Source organism: Hylobates moloch, unplaced genomic scaffold (assembly GCF_009828535.3).
Source record: "Hylobates moloch isolate HMO894 unplaced genomic scaffold, HMol_V3 SCAFFOLD_5, whole genome shotgun sequence".
NCBI classification, from domain to species: Eukaryota; Metazoa; Chordata; class Mammalia; order Primates; family Hylobatidae; genus Hylobates; species Hylobates moloch.
In genome coordinates, this window is record NW_026652280.1 from 124,065,260 (window position 1) to 124,092,076 (window position 26,817).

Here is a 26,817-nt window from a genome sequence, read left to right on the forward strand (position 1 = left end):
GCAGGAAGCTTATTGACCCAAATCTCATTTTATTTTCCCGGGAATAGGCGCTATAAAAATCAGTGCCAGCTAGGAGGGCGGTAGCTGTGGTTAGCTTATCAAGTATGCTTTTGTACTCATTATTCTGCTATTTCTTACTCATATAATTTGCCAATAAATAAGAGCTATTAATTATGTATTTCACTGAACAATTTGAAATAGCTTTTCCCAAATTTTGAGTTGCACTGGAAATTCACAAATATGTTAGCTGATTATATTTTCATTAAATAAGCAAAAATTATGAGATTACATACTCAGTGTTTAGAACCTATAGATCCAAGTAAAATAATCATCTTATAACTTGTGGCATCTGTGGTCATTTTAGAAGGCTTTACAATATATTCCAAAATGATAGGTAGAAACAATGCTACGGAGATACAAAGATAGACAGCTATCAAGATGCTGCAGATTGAAGGGTGTTAATAAAGAAAACCTGATTTGATTTTTCTTCACAGGAATTTAAATTTTTATAGCTTCTTTTGAGCATAACACATTATTTCCAAAAGACTCCAATCCAATCCATGTAAACTTGGACAATTAATGTAATTGTACATTAGATCTAATTTAAGTAGAAATTGAAAGTGAGATTTGTGGTTGGAAATCAACAAAAAGAAAGAGAGAGAGGAAGCGGAGAGAGGAAGAAAGGAAAAAGGAAAAAATAAAGTAAGCTTAAAGGTGGCTATCCAAAAAAATACAGCCAAACACTGCCAAATTCAGAGTTATTTACTCTTGTTTTTGACAGTGCTGACAAATTTAATTACTGTAGCACTCATTTCATCAAATGTCACTCCATATAGAAAGAATGCAATATCATATAATTATACTCATATAATTATTTCATCCATATTAGTTTTAAAAATTAATTTGCATGCCAAACTCTTCTATTTTCTGATGTTATTGATCCCCATAGTCACACAGAAAAAAATACTATGAAAGATTATCTTAAAAATTGTAGGCCGTATTGTGACAAAAGTCTTTTTTGTTGTTGTTTTTAGATAAATGCATAATTCATTTTTGCAGACATTTTCAGATAATGTGGTTTCAGATAAATGAGGTTCTTAGACCAATGACTGTCTTAATACCATATATTTTCAGTGTTTTTCTCATTTAGCTGCCACCAGCGATATGTAGTTTAAATGTTACTAACAGGAAAAATATAGCAGAGATCTTTGAAAAGCAATTATCTGTCTTATTTATTTGAGAAACTTTCCAGAAGAGATTAACCTATAAGAATCTGAGACTTGGGTCAATTTTTTCTGTCTCAAATGTAATCAAAGAATCACAGCCTTCAAGTTCAAGGTTAGTCATTCAGATAGTTTAGAGGGCAAGCTTTCATTTAGTTTTCTAGTCCAGTGCTCTTTCCATTTCTTCAGGAAGAAAACTGTGTGAAAAGAAATAGGGAGAAATATTATGAAGTCAGTTACTTTGAGAAAGGTTACAATTAAAAAGTCTTACTCTTTATCTGAGCTCCACCAAGAGATTGCCTATTAAAAACAAGATGAGGCAGTTAACAATAATAGTAATAATAGATATTTAAAAATATCTAATATGCACAAATTATTTTATTTAATTCTCTCAGCAACCCCTTGAGGCATGACAGAGAAGTTAATTAAGTCACGCAGGAGTCAGAATTCAAACTCTGAATGTCTCACTTCAGAATCTATTGTTTCAATCACTAATCCGTACTTCGGATAGAGATGCTCTTGGCCCTTATCTCAAAGACCAAAACTTACATCATATCTCTAAATAACTAACTTTTTCTTCATCTATTTGACTTCCTGATTTGAGGCTTTTATTTTCTTTATCCTGTCATTTAACCACTCCTCTATGTCTTGCAGAGTTTCATGTAGTACTCATTTTATATGCCCCAAATTCTGACTCCTGGATAATTCAGTCTCTTACAGTTGCAGATCTTTCACTCATAACTTGTATTCTTCAGATTGCATGACACAGGCTCAATACTTTTCTTCTTTTTTTAACTTTTAAGTTAAGGGATACATGTGCAGTTTGTTACATAGGTAAACTTGTATAACGGGGATTTATTGTACAGATTATTTCATTACCCAGGTATTATGCTTAGTGCCCATTAGTTATTTTTCCGGATTTTCTCCCTTCTCCCACCTTTGACCATCCAGTAGGCCCCAGCATGTATTGTTCCCCTCTAAGTGTCTATGTGTTCTCATCATTTAGCTCCCACTTATAAGTGAGAACATGTATTTGGTTTTCTGTTCCTGTGTTAGTTTGTTAAGAATAATCACCTCCACCTCCCTCTAGATCCCTGCAAAGAACTTGATCTCATTCTTTTCATGGATCCATAGTATTCCACAGTGTATATATACCACGTTTTCTTTATACAATCTATCATTGGTGAGCATTTACGTTGATTCCATGTCTTTATTATTGTGAATAATACTGCAGTGAACATACGTGTGCATGTGTCTTTATAGTAGAATGATTTCTATTCCTTTGAGTATATAGCCAGTAATGAGACTGCTGGTGTAAATGGTATTTCTGTCTCTAGGTCTTTGAGGAATCACCACACTGTCTTCCACAATAGCTGAGCTGATTTACATTCTCACCAAAAGAAGTGTTCCCTTTACTCTACAACCTCTCCAGCATCTGTTATTTTTTGATATTTTAGTAGTAGCCAATGTGAGTGGTGTGAGATGGTGTCTCATTGTGGTTTTGACTTGTGTTTCTTTAATGATCAGTGACGTTGTTGAGCTTTTTTTCATATTATTGTTGGCCTCATGTATGTCTTTTTTAAAAAGTTTCTCTTCATCTCCTTTGCCCACTTTTTAACAAGGTTGTTTGCTTTTATTCCTGTAACTTTGTGTAAGTTCTTTATAGATGCTAGACCTTATACCTTTGTTTGATACATAGTTTGCAGAAAATTTCTCCCATTCTGCAGGTTGTTTACTCTGAACAAATAAAGGGCATCCAACTAGGAAGAGAGAAAGTCAAAATATCCCTGTTTGCAGATGACATGATCTTGTATATAGAAAACCCCATAGTCTCAGTCCAAAAGCTTCTTAAGCTGATAAACAACTTAAGCAGTCTCAGGATACGAAATCAACGTGCAAACACTGCTGGCTGACATCCCTATACACCAAGAACAAGCAATCTCAGAGTCAGATCAGGAACGAAATACAATTCACAATTGCTTCACAAAGAATAAAATATCTAGGAATACAGTTAGGGAGGTAAATGACTTATAAAGGAGAACTACAAAACAAATGAGAACACATTCCAAGCTCATGGATAGGAAGATTCAGTATTATTAAAATGGCCATAATGCCCAAAGCATTGTATAGATTTACTGCTGTTCCTATTAAACTACCACTGAGATTCTTCACAGAACTAGAAAATCCTATTTTAAAATTCATGCAGAACCAAAAAAGAGCCCAAATAGCCAAGGCAATCCTAAGCAAACAGAACAACGCTGGAGGCATTACACTATCCAACTTCAAACTATACTACAGGGCTAAAGTAACCAAAACAGCATGGTAGTGGTACAAAAACAGACACGTAGGCCAATGGACAGAAGAGAGAATGCAGAAGTAAGATCACACATCTACAATTATCTGGTCTTTGACAAAATTTCCAAAAAAAAAAGCAATGGGGAAAGGACTCCTTATTCAATAAATGATGTGGGATAACTGGCTAGCCATATGCAGAAGGTTACAGCTGGACCCCCTCCTTACACGATGTCCAAAAATTAATTCAAGATGGATTAAACAGTTAAATGTAAAACTCACAACTATAAGAACCCTCAAAGACAACCTAGGTAATACTATTTAGGACAAAGGCACTGGTAAAAATTTCATGGCAAAGATGCCAAAAGCAATTGCAACAAAAGCAAAAATTGAGAAGTGAGATCTAGTTAAACTAAAGAGCTTCTGCACAGGTAAATACTTTTCTAGTTGAAAATTTAGTTCAGTGTGTTCACCTGAAAGAATTTCTGTTCCAACCATTCATAAATGTCTTTGTGCCAACCAGGAATCTGTGTGTCAATAGTCCCCCATTCAGTATGGTATGCTTTCACCTAATGAACCCACTTCCATGTTGAAAGCTTCAAAAATTGATTTTATTTCTACTCTTCTTATTGTAGTGAAACATTATGGCATGAATATCTAGATAGATAAACAGAAAAACTGACAAATATATGTACACGTACATCTCTATCTACGTTTCTCATATATACATACTTTTCAAGAAATACATTATTTTAAAGGCAACCATCATACAGTGCAACCTAAGGATACACGTTGCTTTCAGTGAATATCTGTCATTTTAAAACCAATAAAAATATTTTTAAATGATGATAAATAAACTTCCAGAATCTTTTTAAGTAATGTGCAAAAAAATGAAAAGCCTTAAAATCAGGTATTGTTAAAATGTAGTAATGAATGCTAGTTTTCTTCTACATAAACCTTTGCATGTTTTCTCTTTCTTCAGTTTCTATTTGATTATTTAAGTATTATAATCTCAATTCCTTTGGTAAAAGGAATGGTAATATAAAATTTTTACTGTAAATATTTATTAAATATTAATTATGGATATTCTGGTTCAATGAATAATAATTATTCCAGTTGGGATAAAAATCCCAATGAAGAGCCCACATTTGGATGACAAAACTGACTTTATCAACAGGTATTCAAAGCCTTTCTCTCTCGAGTATGTTGTCAGATTTTTTAGTGTTGTATACCACTCAATCTGCGTATCTCTTCTACCATTAAAAGCTTAAATTCTTAGGAGGTTGTCTCTGTCCTCCTTCAGTCAGGGAATTCTATATCCCTAGACCATGAGTTATGCCCATCTTGGCAGGAAATTTGTACCCTCTGACCTCCGAAAATGTCTATAAATAAGAGGCCAATCTGATTTTTATGTATGGCCAAGTAATATTTAAGGTAATTTTTAGCTGTGATAAAATATCCTATTTACCAAAATAGCTTAAAAAGGTAAAAGAATAGTTGCCCACAGGAATTATAATTTTCTGTAATTTGATATATGATGCCATACCATTAATTTCTTGGCCTCTTAACTCTTTGACCTCAATTCTAGATTCCTTCCAATTAAGTCAGTTAATATTACAACACATTTGTATCTGTTCCACACCCAACATTTCAAATCAGGATACTTTCTCCATGTCTTAAATGTTTTCAAACAAGTACTTCTGTGTAACTCTTATCTTTTCTCTTGGTCTGTCACATATTTTGTTATCATATACAGTCAGGCACCATATATTAATGACAGTGGTCCTATATTATAACGGAACTGAAAACTTTCCATTGTTTAGTGACATTGTAGCCACTATAAGATGTAGCAAAATTATTTAATTTTTTAATAAATTTATTGTAGCCTAAGTGTACAGTTTTTATAAAGTCTATAGTAGTAGATGTATAGTAAAGTAGTAGTAGTATAGTAAAGTGATGTCCCAAGCCTTCGCGTTCATTCCCCACTCAATTCCTGATTGTGATGGTTAATATTCGGTGTCAGCTTGACTGGGTTGAGGGATACCTAGGTGGCTGGTGAAACATTGTTTCTGAGTTGGTCTATGAGGGTGCTGCCCTAGGAGACTGACATTTGATTCAGCGGACTGGGACAGGAAGAAGACTCACCCCCAAGATTGGTGGGCACCATCCAATCAGTTGCCAGCACGGGTAGAAAAAAGCAGGCAGAAGTGGGAGAAGCAGCTTACTGAGTCTTCCCACTCGTTCTCTCTCTTCTCTTGCTGGACACTTTGCTTCTGTTTCTCCTGCCCTTGAACATCAGACTTCAGGTTCTTCAGCCTTTGGAGTCTGGGACTTGCACCAGCAGCCTCCCAAGGGCTCTCAGGCCTTCAGCTTCAGACTAAGGGCTGCATCGTTTACTTCCTTGGTTTTGAGGCTTTTGGACTCAGACCGAGCCACTCCAGGCTTTTCTCTTTCCCTAGCTTGCAGATGACCTATCATAGGAATTTGACTTGTAATTTTACGAGCCAATTCTCCCTAATAAATGCACTTTTATATATACATATATTCTATTGGTTGCATCTCTCTGGATACCTTGACTAATACATTGATTCACCCAGAGCAACTTTTAGTCTTGCAAGCTCCATTTATGTTAAGTGACCTATACAGGTGTTCCATTTTTTATCTTTTGTAACATATTTTTGCTGTAGCTTTTTTAATGTTTAGATATGTTTAGATACACAAACACTTGCCATTGTGTTGAAATTGCCTACATTATTTAGTACAGTAACATGCTATACAAGTTTGTAGCCTAGGAACAGTTATACCATACAGCCCAGGTGTGTAGTAGGGTACACTATCTAGGTGTTAAGTACAATCCATGATGTTTGCACAGTGACAAAATTGCATAAAAACGTATTTCTCTGAATATAGCGCTCGTCATTAAGCAACACATGAGTACAATCACTTATTTAATTATTTCAATATAACACATCCAATGCTATTAAGAGTGCCTTAGGCTGGGTGCGGTGGCTCACACCTGTAATCCTAGCACTTTGGGAGCCTGAGGCTGGTGGATCACCTGAGGCCAGGAGTTTGAGAACAGCCTGGCCAACGTGGTGAAACCCTGTCCCTACTGAAAATACAAAAATTAGCTGGGCATGGTAGCAGGCGCCTGTAATCCCAGCTACTCCGGAAGTGAGGCAGGAGAATCACTTGAACCCAGGAGGTGGAGGTTGCAGTGAGCTGAGATCGCGCCGTTGCACTGCAGCCTGGACGACAAGAGGGAAACTCTGTCAAAAAAAAAAAAAAAAAAAAAAGCCTCAATTCCTTTCATATAAAAGAAAGAAAAATTTATTTCCCTTATTAAAACTCATGCATTTGCTTCTGCAACTATCTGCTCTCATCTCCTCTAGAGTGGAGAGGTGTCATAGAACTTACCTACCTATTTTTAATTTACATCTTTAGTCTCTTTGTGAACTGTAACTTCTTTCACAAAGTTATCTATGCACTTTATAACTCTTGGGATATGAACAAAGCAGACAGCCCCTCTATCCACTCTGAAAGTATTCATATTCTTTCTAAAATAAAAAAATTGCATGATATTCAAATCCATCAACTTAAAAAAAGTAAATGAAAACTTTATTTTTTACTTTACTGTCAACTTCCCAAATCTATGAGTGATTATTATCTTTTTTCTCCTTAAATAACATACTTTAACAAGTTTTTTTCATGTTTTCATAATTATTGTACATAAAGCAAATAGTGAAAATAATCCTAATGTTACTGTTTAATATTTCCAGTCCTTCAAGAACCTTCATGTATTGTTTTTTAAGTTTGCAAATTAACCAGAATTTTTCTTTTCATTCTTTAAAAGTTGATAGTATTTTATTTTATGTGCTCTTATGATATATATACTTTTGGCCCCAAAAGTTTAGAAAATATATTAGAATAAAATTTTGTAGCCATGATCTAAATGCTATTATCTTATATTAAAGTAAGTTTTCAAACAGAAAAGATGATTAATTTAAAAATAATTTTAAATTGTTTCTGCAACTGATTTACCTCTTCAAAATATACTTATATTTTGTAAATGTAAAGTTTACAGACATACTTTGTCTCTAAATATAACTGTACATATGGAATAAACAACACCAGAGTTGATGATATTACTATTCTGTCATCCCTTTATTCCTGGGTATGACAATGGCTTCTAACAGTTTTCTTTACTATCCGATTAAACCCACACTACCATGCTATATATATTTTGCTGTATTAGATTTTTTTATAATATTATTTTCCAGCTATTATTTTCCCTTCAATAAATATTAAAAGTTTCTTTCTGCGTAGGTTGAAGTTAAAATTCTTCAAATTTGCATTCAAAGCTCTTCCCAATCTTATCTAACACTGCTTATCATTTCAAGTATATTTTCCACTATTTTCCCAACATAGATTTTCTAATAGAATATAGTGGGTTTTGCTTACAATGTCGTAAATATACTATTCTCATTACAATTTCTGCAATATTTTGGTACTGTTACCCTCAAATTTCTAGTCATTCTTTGAACATTTATATTTGTGTAAGTTAATTCTACCTTTCACCAAACATTCTTTGTATCATACTCTGTGTTGGCTATTTTTCAAATAGTCCTATATTAATAAAATGGCTTTTTCCCTCAAATATCTCATAGTCCACTAGAGAAGCCATATTTATATAAGTGCAGTACAGTTGACATTGCATACATAAAGGGCAGGGGAAATATGGAATAAAGAAAGATTAAATCCCCATGGAGATGTAGAAAAGTTCAGAGGAAACTATCTGAACTGCAGATTCTTGGGCCCATCCTGAAGTATTGTGATATTCCATGCTGGAGATTCATGATTCTTGCAATAAACTTAGAAAAATTTCCTGTTTTCTTACATAAGAAATAGATGGCCTTGTACCTGGGATGTATTGCACACCATCTCAAGTTCATCCTGTAATGGCAATCATACAAAGAGTTAAGTGCAAAACACAATATATAGATGAGACATGTGTCAACAATGTATAATGATATTTTGTTTGGAGTAGGATGAATCTCGAGAGTGGGTTGTAATAAAAAATGAACTAATGAATAGTGTTCTCAATACCAGTTTGTTAACTATTTAAAGAAATTTACAAAGTTGTTAAAATCTGAAAAATATTCTTGAAATCTTTGTTATTTGCCTTAATTTTCTAGATTTAGAGTGCCACTCTGTATCTTACAGTGGATGGTAGCATTACATTTTAGGATGGCTTTTAAATCGGGATAAAACCTAATGACAAACTGGCAAAACTCCAATAGATTTTAGACAAAAACCTCTAGTTAAATTTTCGTAGAATAAGCATAATTTACTGCAGATTTAAAAAAAATCCCTACAGATTTCTACTGTCCTTGGAAATACAGCCTGAGTTGTAAATTGATTCAATAATTTCCAAGTCAAACAATAACAATCTGCGGATTGTTATAGGTAGCCAAGATGTTCTACTTTTTATTTCTCCATTAAAATTATGTCTGTAATCTGTTATCTCTATATTTGTTTTACTGCTTTTTCTCTTAAAAGATGTTATCCATGGTTGGCAAAGGCTATCTGGAAATATTTTGGAAAAATCACTATGCTAGTGCACTCAGAGAAATAACTTGACTCTACTTTTTATACTACAATGTCTACTACGGCAAATGGCTGACATGCCACAGTGAGAAAAGACTGGCAGTAACATTATTTTAAGTTTTTCCATAATGTCACAACATAGCATATTGTATTTCTCTATTTTAAGAGGCAATTAAATACTTTTGTGATAGGAATAATGACTTCATCATACTGATGATACTAACGTCTACCATGCTGTAAAACATTTCAAAGTTTTGACAAATATTATTTTACTAGGTTTGTCCAGCAATGTTGCCAAATTTTTTTTTGTAAATGTCATCTTTAAAATTAAAGATACACACATGGAAGTTCAGCATCACAAATATAGATGCATATGGCCAATGACTGGTGAAGAAGCTCAGATCATTGCATATCTATTAAAAGTCAATTTGGTAACACCTGGCTTCACTTGCTTGCATGTAGATGTAGAAATGAGGTCATTTCAGGGAGAAAGTTCATAAGAAATTAAGGCCACTTTTTTTCCTACAAATGCAGGAAGACCACTGCTTATGTTTCTATTGGAAATAGGGGCATCATTTAAATTAGTGAAGGCACACAGTTATTAATTCCTGAATTTCAGAGTTTGCCATTTTTGGTGCTATTCATTGATACACACTCTTTTGTACATCAAATTTGCTTAATTATAATATTTTTCTCTTATTTTTTCCCATCCACTGTTCAAAATATAAATGAAATCAAATTATATCCATAATTTTCACTAGTGTCTATTATTTCATTGAACCATTCTCTTAGACTATGATTGCCTATGTGATACACTTTCTTGAATAAATATCATCTTCTCAATTTTACTGATATTAATAATTACACTATAAAATTTTCTCCCATAAAAGATCGTGTAACATTTCCAAGTTCACTGCTGGAAATACAGACTGAGGAAAATGTGATTTTGGTAGATGATAACTATTATAATTGTTCATACTGCTAATTACCTAAAGATAAGTTTGAAAAGATAAACAGAGGCTTGAAAATGTAAATCATTGTTTGGCTTGCTAAAAAGGTTGAACTTCATACTATAAACAATGACGATCAATGAACAGGTTTAACAAAAACAGTAGAATATGACATAATCAGATTAATACAGTTGCATTAATCCAATTGGTTCAGATATCTTTGACACGATTTGGACAACAATGAACACTGATTTCGAGAGGGTGAGAGTGGAAAGCAGAAAAAAACACCATACATATTAGTTAATTTTAAAGATAATATTTTGATATGGGATAACAACAGTATGAGTAAAGAGGAAGAAACAGTGTTGGAAAGGCAAAACTTTTCTTCTAGCCTCTAGGGTCTCTGGCTGGGCTTGAGAATTAAATCAACATAAAACAAACTAACAGGAAAAAAACACACAATTTTAATATTTACGTGTAAATGAGAGCCTTCACAGGAACAAAGAAGATCTAAAAAGCACTTTGGCCTATGTGCTTATGTACTAGGATGAACAAAGATTAATAACTGTAAAAGTACCTAAAATATATGGGAAGGCTAAAGGAAGATAAAGGTTATTTTAACAATATTTGCTTGTACAGATTTCTCTCAGCCTTGACTTTCCCATTCTGGTGGTAGTATTATTTTCCTCTTGGCAGAGGGAGGGCATCTTTCAAAGAGGAGTTTTATTTCTTGCTTTCAGCAAGAAAGGGGGTAGTCAGAGCACCCTTCTTGAGTCTGCTGTTCATCAGCTCCCTTTAGCTCAAAATAATTCTTATGCCAAAGTGGCAGACTTTAAGGTGCATATTCTATCCTTCCACAGTTTCCTGAGACCTTATAGAAGATGAATGGATTATTGGTATTGAGGGTTGAGAGACTGTGTGGAGTGCAGCATGGCACAGTTTGTAGTTTCACTGTGCTGGAAATAGCATATGTTGAGTTTGGGATACCAGTAAAACGTCTAATGAAGATGCCCAGCAAAGAGACAGATATATGTGTTTAAGATCAAGTCAGAGATCAGAGCTAGGATTTTAGAAGGACCAATAGTTGACATATGGCTTCTAGCTCTCTTGTTGAGATCAAGGAATTGCTGTTTGCTACAGACAAAATATAAACAATAAAAATTGTAAATATAAGTACAGTATATTATAAGCATACCTACAAATAGCCATTTGCCTTAGGCAATTCAGTTACTTAAGCTATTTAGTTTCTTATTAAATAAATCAAAATTATGAAAGGCACAAAGGTACCTACTTATAAATTAGATTAGCAAACATCCATTTAATTGGCAATTTTGTTTTACAAAATAGGTTTGTTTGGTGCTCTTGAACTCACATGAATATTTCATGATATTGCATGTATTTATACATCTGTGTATTTGATTTATTCATTTACTGCTGCAATTACGGCTCTCTCTTCAATGAACCCATCAATGGGTTTTAATTATTTCAGGTTTGAATGATGGAAGAAAAAATTAACAAATAGTTTGTAACAAGCTAGACTCAAAATCACTCTTTCCTTTAATAATAATTATTCCTCCTTGACCAATATAATGCTCCTCACTGTTCTTTTAGACTAGGATGAGTTTCAATCAAAGATACTATTCAGTCACTCCTACATAATAGGGTACACGAAGGTTTTCTGCAACAGTTTTCAATACTTTTAGGTGGGTAATAAGTATGTAGTGCTCTATCAGTGATTTATGTTCCTTTTCCATGGAGTAAAGTTGTTTGTTGGCAATGGCTTCCATGATATGACTACATTTCCCATCCACCTTTGCTTCTGAGCGGGGCAGAGGTGTATGGCATATGTTATGATGAACACTTCCAGGCTGAATAAACCTTTAACTCTGTCATTCACACACTTTATCTTTCCCATCTACTGGCTGGATATTGATCACTTGTGTGAGCTTAGAAGCCACAGATTGAATATGATGAGAGACTCCATTAGCCTGAGTCATGGATGGCTGCACAGAGCAGAGCTTCCATTGACTTTCCCAGGGTGATAAATAAATTTCCATTTTCTTTAACTACTGAAATTTCATTATTAACTTGTTACAGCAGCTATTGGGCTATTTTAACTTACATAATACAACAGAGCATTCTGAACCACAGGCTGTAGCTAGCTTAGGCCCTTAAGTTCAGTCTTTTATTAAAGGTATCCTCAGAGCCAGTCATTGAGAAAACACCAGTCTAATTCTGTTTGCAAATCAGGATTCTTTAGCATCAGAGTTAAAAGTTTCTTTTAAAGAAATATGGAGGGAGAAGAAAAGAGGTTCTTTGGGGGCAGACTCTGTAGTTAGTTCTCTAAAGGCCATATCACTTATCTCTTGTAGAAACTCTGAGATATTCCTCAGTAACTCAAATAAAATAAAAGCTATTTTAAAGATAAAGAACCTGAACATCAGGCTGATTTGCTGAAAGTCACATAGCTATTGTCAGAGTTGAATTTTGTACCTAGAATTGTACAACCCACGATGTTCTTTCAATTATATCACACTGATTTCTAATAGATGTAACTCTACATTTCTATTTCTCTGGACGACTCTACTACTTCTTAAAGAGACAAAAGTAACTGCAGAAATTCATTCTTCAACAAATATAAGCTCAGAGCAAATATTTCAATGTAGAAATGATGATCATTCAAGGGGACTATAACCCATAAGAACAACCATATATAGCAGTGTAATTTATTTGAAAAAATGTGTGTTTCTGTAAGATGCAGCCATGCCTGCAATTTTGCTATTATGTATATTTGTTGGCTACAAGTTTCAAAGGTTTAGAAAAGAGCAATCCCATTTGTATTACTGTACCTGCACATATCAATAAAAAGTCTCCCTGAAGATAATATAAAATCTAGTGAAGATTGAAAAACCCTCTCAGAAATACAGATAGAGTCATTTGGGGTCACATGTATTGTCAGGGAAAATATAAATGTATTTGAATGCACTGAATCTGAGAGCACTTATAAAATAAATGGTAGGAATATAAGTTTGGGGCAAAAGGGTCATTGTATCACTGAAATAGATAATCTAGGCCTGCTTTTTGTTATAACTCTTTGTGATATAACAGTTGAGAATAATTCGAAAGTAGCCTTATTTGGTATTGAAGATGGTTAGTGGAGCACATTTTATTTCACAACAAAGCAGACATACAGTCTTAAAAATTCACCCTTGTCTCTACTAAAAATACAAAAATTTAGCTGGGCCTGGTGGCGGGCGCCTGTGGTCCCAGCTACTAAGGAGGCTGAGGCAGGAGAACAGCGTGAACCCAGGAGGCGGAGCTTGCAGTGAGCCGAGATTGCGCTACCACACTCCAGCCTGGGGGAAAGTATGAGGCTCCATCAAAAAAAAAAAAAAAATCACATATCTGAAACTGAGCTATTCAATAACATACTGGTATGTCCCATAAGAGGGAAGAAATATATAAGAGATGGCCTCTGGGTCCTTGAGGAAGACATTCCTGGGTTTTAATATGGGCAAAAGACTTAAAATAAATTTATATTATTTCAAAGGGGCAGAAACAGAATTTATAAATCAAGTTTTCTAAAGAAAATGCTCTATGAAAAGGGAGGTCAGGGTGTAGAGTCAGAAAGGAACCTATCTAAAGTTCAGTCAAGCTGAGTTAACATTAAATCTATTTTGGTCACCTCAATCCTACCCTTGCTTCTAAGTTCAGATTAAGTCGCCTTGTTCATGACACCAAAATATTATTATGGTGTTTATTCTTCAAAATGTAAAAGCCATAATGAATATCTTTACCTGTTAAACATAAAATTCATTTGATTTAGAAAATCTAGTAAAATGGACAGAAAACATTATATGTATTTTTTTAAATGAGTCTGGATTTAGGTCAGGAGAAATTTATTCCAAAAGATGATTACAATAAAGATAAACTATTGTAATGGGGAGAATGCTCGGATAGCAAGATTTATAAGTATCTCGAGGGGTAGACAGAGAAGGTAAAGAAAGTAACGCTGGAAAAACATGGTTTAGGGGAATAGGAGGAGGAGATGGTGTAATAGGATGGCCAACAAAAAATGGGTTTTTTTCTACACTCCAAAGGCTGCTGAAGCTCCCGATGCCTCCTTAAAATTAAGAGTGGGCAAATTTCATTCTTTAAATGTGGACATTCAGTTTTTCCAACACCATTTATTGAAGAGACTATCTTTACTCTGTTGTGTGTTGTTAGTGGCTCTGTTGAATATTAGTTGACCATATATGCTTGGATGTATTTCTGGGCTCTGTATCTTGTTCCACTTGTCTGTGTGTCTATTTTTATCCTAATTTGGTATTGTTTTGATTAATGTAGCTTCGTAATATAATTTGAAGTCATGAAGTGTGATGCCTCCAATTTTCCTTTCTCAAGATTATTTAAGCTACTTGGATTCTTTTATGTATATGTATATCAAAATGTCATATTGTAAACCTTAAATATATGCAATTAAAAACAAAAACAACAACCAAAGTGGCTAAAGTTCAGTGTGGAGGAAGGAGAGAAATTTGCATGAAACTTGGGCTAGTTACAGTTAGAGGACATTTTGTCCAGATTTATCAGGATGAACAAAGAATTCAGCCAATAATATATGACACAGAACAAGAATATCAAGTGTCTGTGTATGGCTTTTTATAGGTAAATAAGCCAGTCATTTGCAAGTATTATCTAAATCAAATAGAGAAACTTGGTTCTTCGCAATAACTTATTTCTTGGGACACGAAATGGTGGCAAGGTGCATTAGTCCATTCTCATGCTGCTATGAAGAAATACCTTATAAAGGAAAGGTTTAATTGACTCACAGTTTCACAGGAGTGGGGAGGCCTCAGGAAACTTACAATTATGGCAGAAGGGGAAGCAAACATGTCCTTCTTCACATGGCAACAGGAAGGAGAAGAATGTGAGTCAAGCAAAATGGGAAGCCCCTGATAAAACCATCAGACCTCACGAGAACTTATTCACTATCACGAGAATAGCATGGGGGAAACCACCCCCATGATTCAATTATGTGCCACCAGGTCCCTCCCATGATACATGGGGATTATGGGAACGACAATTCAAGATGAGATTTGGGTGGGGACACAGCCAAACCATTTCACAAGGTTTCTCAACCATAGTTGTTTTCCAGGGGCACAGGCTCAGATAAATTTCAGCATTTTAATATTAAAGGCCTAGCCATAAGAATATAATAAAATTTGCCATTTGGTATTTGAAGTCACAAATTAATCAAGAAAATTAAATCAATAAAAAATTATCCCACTTCCACACATGTTAAAAGTAAATAAACCAAAAAATATAATTCCTACTTCTAATATTACAACTTCTGAAAAACTAAAAAAAAAATGATCGTTAGGACTCCTTCCAAAGAACAATACCTGTATTGGAACCTAAACATGTCTAAGTCCTAGACTTAGTCCTTAGTTCTAAGTCCTAGAACATTTGGAGGTGGAATTGCATTGAAGTGAGCCTCTGAATTCCAAACAATTTTCAAATTTTCCTCTACCTTAAAAGCAGCTACGGGACCTGAGAGGGATAGGAAAACTGAATTATAATGCGAGGTGGAGGCTTTAAGATCACTTCTGACAACATCCATCTTCAAATGCTTAACTTTTCATAAAATATTATTTCTATTTATGTTTTTCGTACCACCTAGCATTCCCATAAACATTCTTCTTTGTCTTTAACCCATGGTAAAACTGTCATTATCCCAAACCATAGCACCAACAAAATTTTAGTTCTTTATCAGATAAGGAATGCTTGTTGTTAGTTGTGTAATTGTTCTTAAATATCTTTAATTCTTGCACCTTTATATTAATTTTTATATGTTTGTGCAATGCTTTGCTTATTAGATTTGAAATTCCTTGAATATGAGGGTTTCCTTTTTAACTCTTTTTCAAAGGTCAATATAGTGATTTGACAGTTGTAAATTGGGAATATATTTATTTTCTAGTTCTTACATATTATTTTTTGTAAATTTGCTTCATTGGTATTACAATTTTAGATTTTCTGATATTTTATCAATGTATAAACTATATTATTTATAAGCATGAATTATTCAAAAGAATAGGACACTAAATTTTATTTAATTCAATTATCTCATTTTATTGATGAGGAATTTGAGGTGCAGAGATCAAGCCTTTACCTAAGTAACTAGCTTGTTGGCATATAATAAAAATTTTATGGTTACTTAATATAAATACTAAGTTTCATCATTTCTTCAGATACTCAAAGAAATTTATGACTCCCCTGGTGGTTAAGGAGTATTGACCTAGATAATTTCTGAGGACTTTCATAATAACATGATTAACCACAAGTGCTATATTTCTCTATTATACTCATGTAAGTGAAATAAAAAGATAATTTTAAGTAATTCAAAATTTAAGTATTCAGGTAACCTAGTTCAAAGTCTCTGGAAACATTGAATTTTAAAGTTTATATTTATATTCTACCTTTAATGAAATCATTGTTACATAATATATATTTCTGCACAGACCAAAGTGCTTTAAAATGATAAGACATAAAGGAATTTTTGCAGGATCCAGTCCTTTGTGCCACAGATAACCTGATGTAATCTTAGTCACAAGAGATGCCAGACAAATCCTTTTGCATCAGTAGGATTCCGGAGTAATTTGAGAACTCATGCAAGCACAGGAAGACATATTTCCTTTCAGAGGAGCATAGAGACATAATTAGATATTTGCATGTAATATTTAACCATTAAGTATGTTTTTCAGCCAATTATTTAAAATTATCTAAGCTGCTTATTCCACCACAAACTAAAAGTATAGTCTTTGTTTTCAAAGAGCTTACAATTTAATCTTAGAATCAAATTTGTGAATAAATAATTATATTACTGAGTAAAATAAAATTAACTAAGAAATATAAGTATACACACACAATTTGTACATTAAACAAACAGTTGCATGGAATAAGCAGTTCAGAAAATATTATCAAACTTAAAATAAAAATGGCAAGATTCGATATTATTTGCTTCTATCCAGAGACATTCTTTATCAACATGAAACATTTGAGGAAAAAAAAAAGAAACAAGGAAACAAAAACAACAAATATTTCTACAGCATAGAATCTCTTAATCAATAGGCTAACCTTTTAATTATAAAATTTTAAGGATAAGACTGATTAGTGATTAAGCATTTTGAGTTTTTAGATTGTGTGTTTGTATGTGTGTCTGTGTGTGTGTGTGTGTGTGTGTAGACCTTCACTAGAAAAAATGTGTACATTAAGAAAAGAATTTGCACACAATTATTGCTATTCTTCATTAATTCTAATTAATGTTAGATTAATAACCATTCAAATAGCCTGGATAAATTATTTAAATTTTCTGAGGTTAGTTCAGTTTTCTATAAACATTGGACTAGATTAAGAAAGTCTAATTTGGAATGCAGGACAAAAATCCACTTTTCTTTGGTGTTTTAATAACAAACTTCCTTGTGATCTTTATTCTTTAAGAATAAGGCTCTAGTGAGACTTTAGCACAGGGTTAAAAGAAGATAATCTTTAATTCCACCCTTTGAGTTTAAGTCACAATTAATAATTTTTTCAGCTGAGCACTGTGAGATATAAAGTTGAAAATTTGCACCTTGTTTTCAAAGAGCTTAGATATAATCTTAGAATCAAATATGTAAATAAATAATTATATTACTGGATAAAACGAAATTAAGTAAGAAAAATAAGTATATTCCATATGATATGGAATCATAAAAGAGTGAATACTTTTGCTAGACATTTTGTAAATAATTAATAATGATGGTAGTAAGAACATTAGTTATTGAAATACATTCATAATATATTGTTGGGTGAAAAGGCAGGTTAAAACACTGTATGGGATGCAGACCATAATATTTATAAAGAATTAGTATATGAATTAGTACTTTAAAAAAAAAATTTCATGAGAGGACAAAACAAAATGCTCACAATGGTTATTCTCTAATCAAATAATGCATTATTTTTATCTTATGTTTTGATTTTTTGTTATGTGTATTTGTAATTGCCTAGAATGTACATTTTTATTTGTGTATATTATATATAACCTTATTAAAAAATTCATAAATCCCATATTTAAAAAAATAATAGACTTATACATTCAGCACTAAAGAAAAACAGTTCCAAGATTATGTTTAAAGATGTGAAGATTAGAAAATGCCTACCCTAAAATATGCCACTTTGGCTTAAGGATTATTTTGAGCCAAAGGCAATTGAGAAGCAGTAGACATAGGAAGAACTCACTGCCCTTCTTCTTTTTTCCTAAAAATGTGGAATAATTTTCTCTTGGTAAAGTTGAGTTGAATTTCCATTTGTAAATGTGTTACCCTCTTCATTAACAGGAAAGCAGCAACCTTGTTAAACAACCTTTATGTATCATATGTTTCCTAGTCATCTTTACAGTTTACTAACCTGAGGAGCCAAGGCCCTTTTCTTTGTCTAGTCCTGTCTCCATATACAACTGCTCTTCCTTTGATAGCTCTTTTCATTGATCACCAATTTATTCCCCTTTTGGGTTTTCACTTCTTTCCTATGAACACCCCATACATGTAAAAATATTAAGTCAAATAAAATTTGTATGCTTTTTCTCCTGTTAATCTATGTTTTATCAGTTTAATTACTAGGACTCAGCTACAGAATCTAAGAGGGTAGAGAAAAAGTTTTCCCCTTCCCTACAAGTGCTTTCAGAAATGAACCTTAATCCATAACTTGCACTATATACAAAAATTCACTTAAAATATGCCATAAACAGGGCGCAGTGGCTCATGCCTGTAATCCCAGCACTTTGGTAGGCCAAGGCGGGCCTGAGGTTGGGAGTTAGAGACTAGCCTGACCAATATGGTGAAACCCCATCTCTGGTAAAAATACAAAAATTAGCTGAGCATGGTGGCGGGTGCCTGTAGTCCCAGTTACTCGGGTGGCTGAGACAGGAGAATTGCTTAAACTTAGGAGGTGGAGGTTGCAGTGAGCCAAGATCATGCCACTGCACTCCAACCTGGGTGACAGAGCAAGACTCCATCTCAAAAAAAAAAAAAAAAAAAAAAGATGTGCCATAGATCTCCATGTAAAACAGAGAACTTGAAAATTTCTAGCAGAAAACATAGAAGAAAATCCTTATGACCTTAGGTTAGGAAAGGATTCCTACATTTATTACACTAAAAACATTGTTCATTATAAAAGTTAAATCAAATTTTCTGAATATTAAAAAAAATCCTGTCATCAAAAAAATTGGTTAAAAGAATGAAAATACATGCAACAGACTGGGGTAAAATATTGGCAAAAAAACCATATTTTGTGTTAATTTATATCTAGAATATATAAAGACATCTTAAAAATCAAAATTTTTTAAATTAAAACACCAGTTTAAAAAATAGACAAAAAATTTAAACAGACATTTTATCAAAGAATATATGCTGGTGGTAAGTAAGCACAGGAAAATGTACTCAGCACTATTTGTTGCTAGGGAAATGGAAATTAAAAACACAATAAGCTATATTCCACATCTATTGGAATAGTAAACTGTCAACACCAGATTCAGAGGAGGATGTGAAGCAACTAAGCCTACCATAGATTTCTGGTGGGAATATAACATGGTACAACTACTTTGAAGACATTTTGGTAATTTTCTAAAAAGTTAGATATACAGTTCCTATATGACAAAATATTGTGCTCCTAGGTATTTACCCAAGATGTGTAATTGTTCAACCAGGCTCCTCTTGCCTGCTACCCTGAAAAAATCCTATACACTGAGAATAGCAGGTGTTGCAGCAGGGAGAGTATACAGGGTCAGGTAAGCAAGGAGAACAGGAGATGGTTCTCAAATCCTCCTCTCCAAGAATTTGAAGGCTAGGTTTTTTAAGAGTGATTTGGTGGGCAAGGGGCTAGGGAATGAGAAATGCAGGTTGGTTGGGTCAAGGATGAAATCACAGGGGTATCAGAACTGTCTTCACACAACTGAGTTACTTCCTAGGGGAGGGCAGTCACAAGTCCAAGTGGTATCTCTTGGTCTGCTGAAATGCTAAATCTGAAAAAATCTTAAAGACCAGCTCTTTACATTTCACAATAGTGAAATATTTGTACCTTTTGCTCAATTTTACTTTAAATCTAAAACTGCTTTAAAAATTAATCTTGAAAGAACAAAAAATACTGAAAATTAAAGTACCATGTAAATAGAGTATAACTGATGGTTGGATGACAAATTATCATATATATTGAAAGAGGGGATTTGAAAATGCTCCTGGAAATTGTACTGGATAATGTGAGTCTCTTCCACACTCAAGTTTCAAGATTTTAAAATCTTTCAATCGAAGTAAAGAAATGAATACATGCTGCTGATTTATCAAGTCCTCTCCAGTGGAGAGGAAACACAGCAGATGGAAAATCATGGAAGAGAACAGAGAATAAAAATAAGCTCAGATAATATTCCATTGCATGATATATTTTCTTTATTCATTTACCTGTCAATGAACATTTAGGTTGTTTCCACATTTTGGCTATGGTTAATAGTGTTGCAATCTACATGGGAGTGCTACTATCTCCTTGAGATACTAATTTCAATTATTTTACATACCCAGAAGTAAGATTGCCAGATCATACGGTAATTCAATTTGTTAATTTTTTGAGAATGTTTCCTTTTATTTTGGTTCAAAAATATTATGTGAACTAGGAAAGAAGAAAGGAGAAACAAAATTTAAGCATTTTAGTGACCTATTTCCTGGGAGAAGTTTGCAAAAACCACCTTTTTACCGAGAGAAGAGTATAAGAATAACACATTTCTTTTACCCTGGAGTTATTGCTTATCGTTTGATTCATTTATCTTATTTTCAATGTTATAATAAACAAAAAGCTATGAATACATGGTAATACATGGTAAAATATCAATGAAATTATTAGAATAACCAATTTAGGTTTGACATTTTTATCCTCAACAAGTTAACTCATTATCTGAATAAAAAATATTCGATAAGTGAATTTGATTTATAAATTGAGTTTAAAATATTTAACTCAATTGTGAACAAAATATAATTCAGTAGAGCATTATCAGAAGCCTCACTCTTATGATTCCTAAACACAGTGATGAATTATCACTTGTCATCTAAACTTGTGATTGTTTTTGTATTATACCAACACTTTTTAATGTAAACAGATACTGATGTAATCTCCCTTCTTAATGACCTTTTATAATTAGGGGCATCATATTATTCCTGACAACTATTTCTTCCACTGAGGCATAATTGGGAATTTTTTCTTCTAGAAATCAGTGTTGATTTTCTGCCCCATCCTTTCATTATAGTTCACTGAACTGTGTTCTCAGTATTTCCGTCTCTATTTTTAATACTATACAATCCTCCCAACACACATTTTAAGGAGATAACACACCTAAGTTTTTATAGTCAATCAAAATATATGTCATGTATCTAGCACAGTGCATAACATAGAATAAAATGCCATTTTAATAATGATTTTTTATCTTGACAAAAAATATTCTGAATGACAGCTCGTGAAAAAAAAAAAAAAGTCATCCTCAAAGAGGAGGTTGTTGTTTTATTCTCACATGGTCAGTACTCCCTAACTTCAATCTATACCTCCTCAGAATCATGTTACAACTCCCACAAACTTAGTGGCCTATAAGGGACATCAATACTATATAAAAAGAAACTTGATTTTAGTAGGCATTGAGAACCAGATGCAGATATAGTAGAAACCAATTTCAAAACAGCTTATGTAATGTAAATTTAACATCACAAAATATTCACTATTCTTTGATGTAGCTAGATTTTAGTAATATATGGATATTAAAGTTTATAGATTGAGTTTAAATCTTTGCCATTATCTTTAATGATGAAAAATAATAACATATAATTTCGAAAATTTCTTAAAACCCCCAATTTTTTAAATTATCTATTAATTTAAAGTAATCTAGCTTAGGCTATTATAGTGAACACCATCAACCAAAAAGATGGCCAGGTACAGTGGTTCATGCCCGTAATCCCAATACTTTGGGAGGCCAAGGCGGGTGAATCACTTGAGGTCAGGGGTTCGAGACCAGCCTGGCCAACATGCTCAAACCCCATCTCTACCAAAAAATACAAAAATTATCTGGGCATCGTGGCTTGTGCCTGTAATCTCAGATACTTGGGAGGCAGAGATGACAGAATCGCTTGAACCCGGGAGGCAGAGGTTGCAGTGAGCAGAGATCACGCCACTGCATTCCAGCCTGGGTGACAGAGTGAAACTGCGACTCAAAAAAAAAAAAAAAAAAAAAATTAGCTTTCATTCAAAAGACTAAGAAGGCTGAGGATGTGTATAGATGAGTAGCCTATAATATATAATTGGTATTTCTGCCCTTCAGAGATACAAATTGAAAAAGAGAAAACCTTACCAAAAAACTCCAACTCTAAAATACAGTAAATCCATGAAAAGAATTTGTTTTGAAGGTCTCCAACCAATTAAAAATATTTTAAAGATGTTAGAACAATGGCTTGGAGTCATGCAAACCTATACATTTGGCAGAATTCATAGAACATATACTTTAAATTTGTGCATTTCATTGTATATAAATTTCACCTCAAAAACACAAAGAGAACTGTAAACAAATATTGAACTCTAGTCATTCATATGCATGCAGGAGCACTTAAGGGGAAGTGTACTGCTATCTGCAATTTACTTTGAAATGGATATATTAATACAAAGCAAATCGATGGATGGAGAGAGGGACAAATGGATGGTCAGATACAGATTAAGTCAGGCAGAGTAAACATTAATGGGAGAATATAGGAGGTGTGTATAGTATATAGGTTTCTACTGGACAATCTTTCAACTTTTCTGATGCTTGAAATTTTTGTAATAAAGTGTAGGAGGGAAAAGTACCCTAAAATACAATTTTTGGAGCTGATTGATGAGTATATGGGAGTTCTTTATACTATTCTCTTTGCATTTGTATATATTTGAATATTTCCACAATAAAAAGTTAAAAACAAAAAAATAAAAAAAAGACTAATTCCAGTTAGTTGAGGAGATAGGTCTAGATCCCCAAATTCTTGTTCTTAGCCTCATATTCTTTATATTTTACTTGTCAAGTGCTTTCATATATATTTTCAGGATAATTCTCTGAGTGTACCGGTATGCTATTATTAAACTAATTTTACCAAGAGAAACTTGAGACTTAGAACAACCCTGTGATTTTTGCAGGATCACACAGAAGGCACTGATTATGGAGATTTACCTCAGAAAATCTTCTGAGACATTTCTGTTTCATGAAACTTAACATATTCAGGCTGAGTTCAGTGGCTCCCTTTGAGAGACTGAAGTGGGAGGATTGCTTGAGGTCAGAAGTTTGAGACTAACCTGGGTGACACAACGAGACCTTGTCAATACTAAAAATTAGCCAGGCATGGTGGTGTGTGCCAGGTATTCAAGAGGCAGAGGCAGGAGGATTGCTCAAGCCCAGGAGTTTAAGGCTGCAGTGAGCTATAATCATGCCACTGCACTCCAGCCTGGGCAACAGAGTGAGACCCTATCTCTAAAAAAAAATTAATTAATTAATTAATTAATTAACATATTTATTTTTGCTGAGGCTTCTTCAGTACTTGTACCTCATCTTTCTATATCAGTTTGAAGTAGGTCTATCTTTAATTTGCTAAAGAAGAAAAACTCTTCCTTTCCCCTCCTAGGCTTCCAGGGAACTAAACTGACAAAAGGCAGGTTAACAGAAGAAAAGCCACACAATTTTTATTAATATTTGCATGCATGGGAGTTCACAGAAAAGAAGTAAAACTCAAAGAAGTGGTTACACCAAGGGGCTTTATCTACCTTTTTAACAAAGGAAAGAAGGTACAGTAAATTTTGAGGAAGTGATTAGGAAACATATGAGTGATCTAATGGAAGATAAGGGCTGGTTTATCTTAGGTTGATGCAAAAGTAATTGCAGTTTTCACCATTACTTTTAATCATAGCCATTATTTTTTAATGGCAAAACCCACAATTACTTTTGTACCAACCTGATGGTTTTATGCAAACTCATTGTTATGTTGATTCCTTGTTTTTGATGATTAGAGTTATTCTTCTCTTCCTGGTATTGAGAGAGCACCTTCCTCAACAGAAAATTATGCTCTGCCTTTATGCAGAGAAGAAGAAGGCAGGGAGTTCTTTTTACATCTGTTGGTTCTCAGTTGTTTTCAGCACAAAATAATCTTTCTGCTAAGGTAACATATTTGGAGGTGGCATGCTATGGACTTCTTCAATATAATATAAAACACAAAGTCACAGTAACTTAAATACATAATATTAATTATATAGTTGCTGCTTGGATTTTATGGTGTTTCACATTTCAAAGACCCAATCCTTTCCATGCATCTGCCCTTAGCACTGACTTCCAACTGCAAGGGCACTCCAGGATCCAAGATGGTTCTCAGAATGTCAGACTTGACACCTGCATTACAGTCATCAGCAAGAAGGGACAGAGAGTGAGCAAAAGACACCTTTCAGCTAGCTATACCTCTGTTAGGGAGCACGTCTTGAAGTCTCACTCAACAATTTCAATTCATATTGAAAAAAAGAAGTTAATGTGCTGTCACTTCCAGATAGATAAAGATGCAAGAGTCATTAGGAAAACAGTCTTGTAGCTGCAGGTATTGCTACTCTAAAAATGAGGAACAGTTACCAAAAGGGAAAAGAAGGAAAGAAAGATAAGTAACTCTGCTGAACAATTTCTATTTGTCATTCCAATCTACTCCCCATCACTGTTCATTCTATTTTTTGTGTCCCCCTGGAAGACTGACTGAACACAGACTGCATCATGAGCACACACTTACCCTCTGGCTGCCAATTAGATTTAGCCAGCAGAAGAAACTAGGAAATTGAAAGACGGAAGTAGTAAGTAGTAAGTGGTCTGGGTATTTATTCTCCATGCTCCCTTCCTGCCAGCCTGCTATTTATTGGTAACTGCATTCAGCTTTTTAAGATGACAGCTTCTACATGGGCACTTTTCCTATAGTTACAGCTGCCTTCAGGCCTAGAATTGATAATAGCTGTCTGCACCACAGACTGAGTGGCTCAAACAAGAGAAATTTATTTTCTCACAATTTGAGAGGCTAGAAGTCTGAGATTAAGGTGGTAGCAGTGTTGGTTGGTTTATTCTGAAGCCTCTCCTTGCCTTGCAGATGGCTGTCTTCTCCCTGTGTCTTTACATGATCTTCCCTCTGTAACCACTGTAAACACTGAACTGGTGTTCAGATTTCCTCTTCCTGTATGGTTACCAGTCATATTGGAATAAGACCCACCCTGATAACCTCATTTTAATTTAATTACCTTTTAAAGACCCTATTGCAAATACAGCTACATTCTGAGGTCCTGGGAATTAGAGCATCGACTAATCTGATGCTCTAGCATTGACTAATCTGAATCTGGAAGAGGGATGTCACACGATTCAGCTTATAACAAGTCCCTTTAATAATGTTTCCCCAATTACTTTTTGTGAGTGTTCCACCTGTTCTTGCTGGGATGTTGACTAACAATCTCTGTCTTAATAACAGCGTTTCTCAAACTGTAATGTGCATGCAGATTTCTTGTGAATCCTGATAAAAATTCATTCTGATTTAGTGTGGAGAAGTGTTAATATTTTGTGTGCTTCCAAATGATGTCACTGTAATGCAGCTCATCATGAGTTGCAAAGCACTGTGCTATTTTTTTAAATTTCCTAGCTGTTCCTATGAGTGATTACTCCACTCAGTTCATCCTTTCTTACTTTGAACTAATCTGGCCTATTACCTTGAGGCCAATTGATGTTTTCCATTTTTCTGAATTTGTTGTAAATATCTCAACATGAAGATTTTTACATCTTCATATAATGGAAGAGTATCGCCTAACTTGGTGGAAAGGTGAGTTCTGGTTAACACTGTAGTTCAGTATAACATAGGTAATATTTGGTTATTAGTGTCTTCCCAGAATAACATTTTAATGACTTTTCACTTCAATTTTTCTTAAGTTGTTTACACTAAAATGCATTACTAGTCACAACACTATAAAATCTTTATGAATTAAACACATTGGCATTTCCTAGGCTCTTCCTTTATTACAGCTGATTAGCACAAAAGTAAAATTAATTTAATTTGGGCTTTGAGATTACTACCAGTCAGTCCTCTGTTTCTTTCTAAATAACAACAGAGAAGAGGAATGCTGCTGCAAACCTTTATATATAGATGCTATATATTACATATAGCTGGATGCTATATATGATGTTAGCAGAACATACCTTTATATATAGATATGGGTACACTCTTTATACTCATTATCTTATATATTTAATATTATTGATTAAATAAATAGATGAATAGATAAAGTACTGATTCATGGATTAAATGAGCAAGATATATTTACAAGGTAGCTAAAAATAAAGGTGAACAAATAAGAAACATCTAATTACATTGTTAAGGGTACTAAGAGATTTTCTAAAGAGTTTATATTTGATGGTATAATAAATGAAATCATTTGATTTTTAGGTTAGAAGTACACACTTTCTGTGAGAGACCCTTTCCTCAGGCCATATCACCTTGTATTAAAACATTGACAGAAAAATGGTAAAACTGTGGTAAATTTGTCTTCAGCTATGCCAGCAGAATGCAGGGCCAGCATTCCCTGTACTCTCTGGCTAAAAGAAGCCTGAGTGTTTCTGTGTGCTCGTGAGAGTCGGCATCATAGTGTTTGCCAATCCC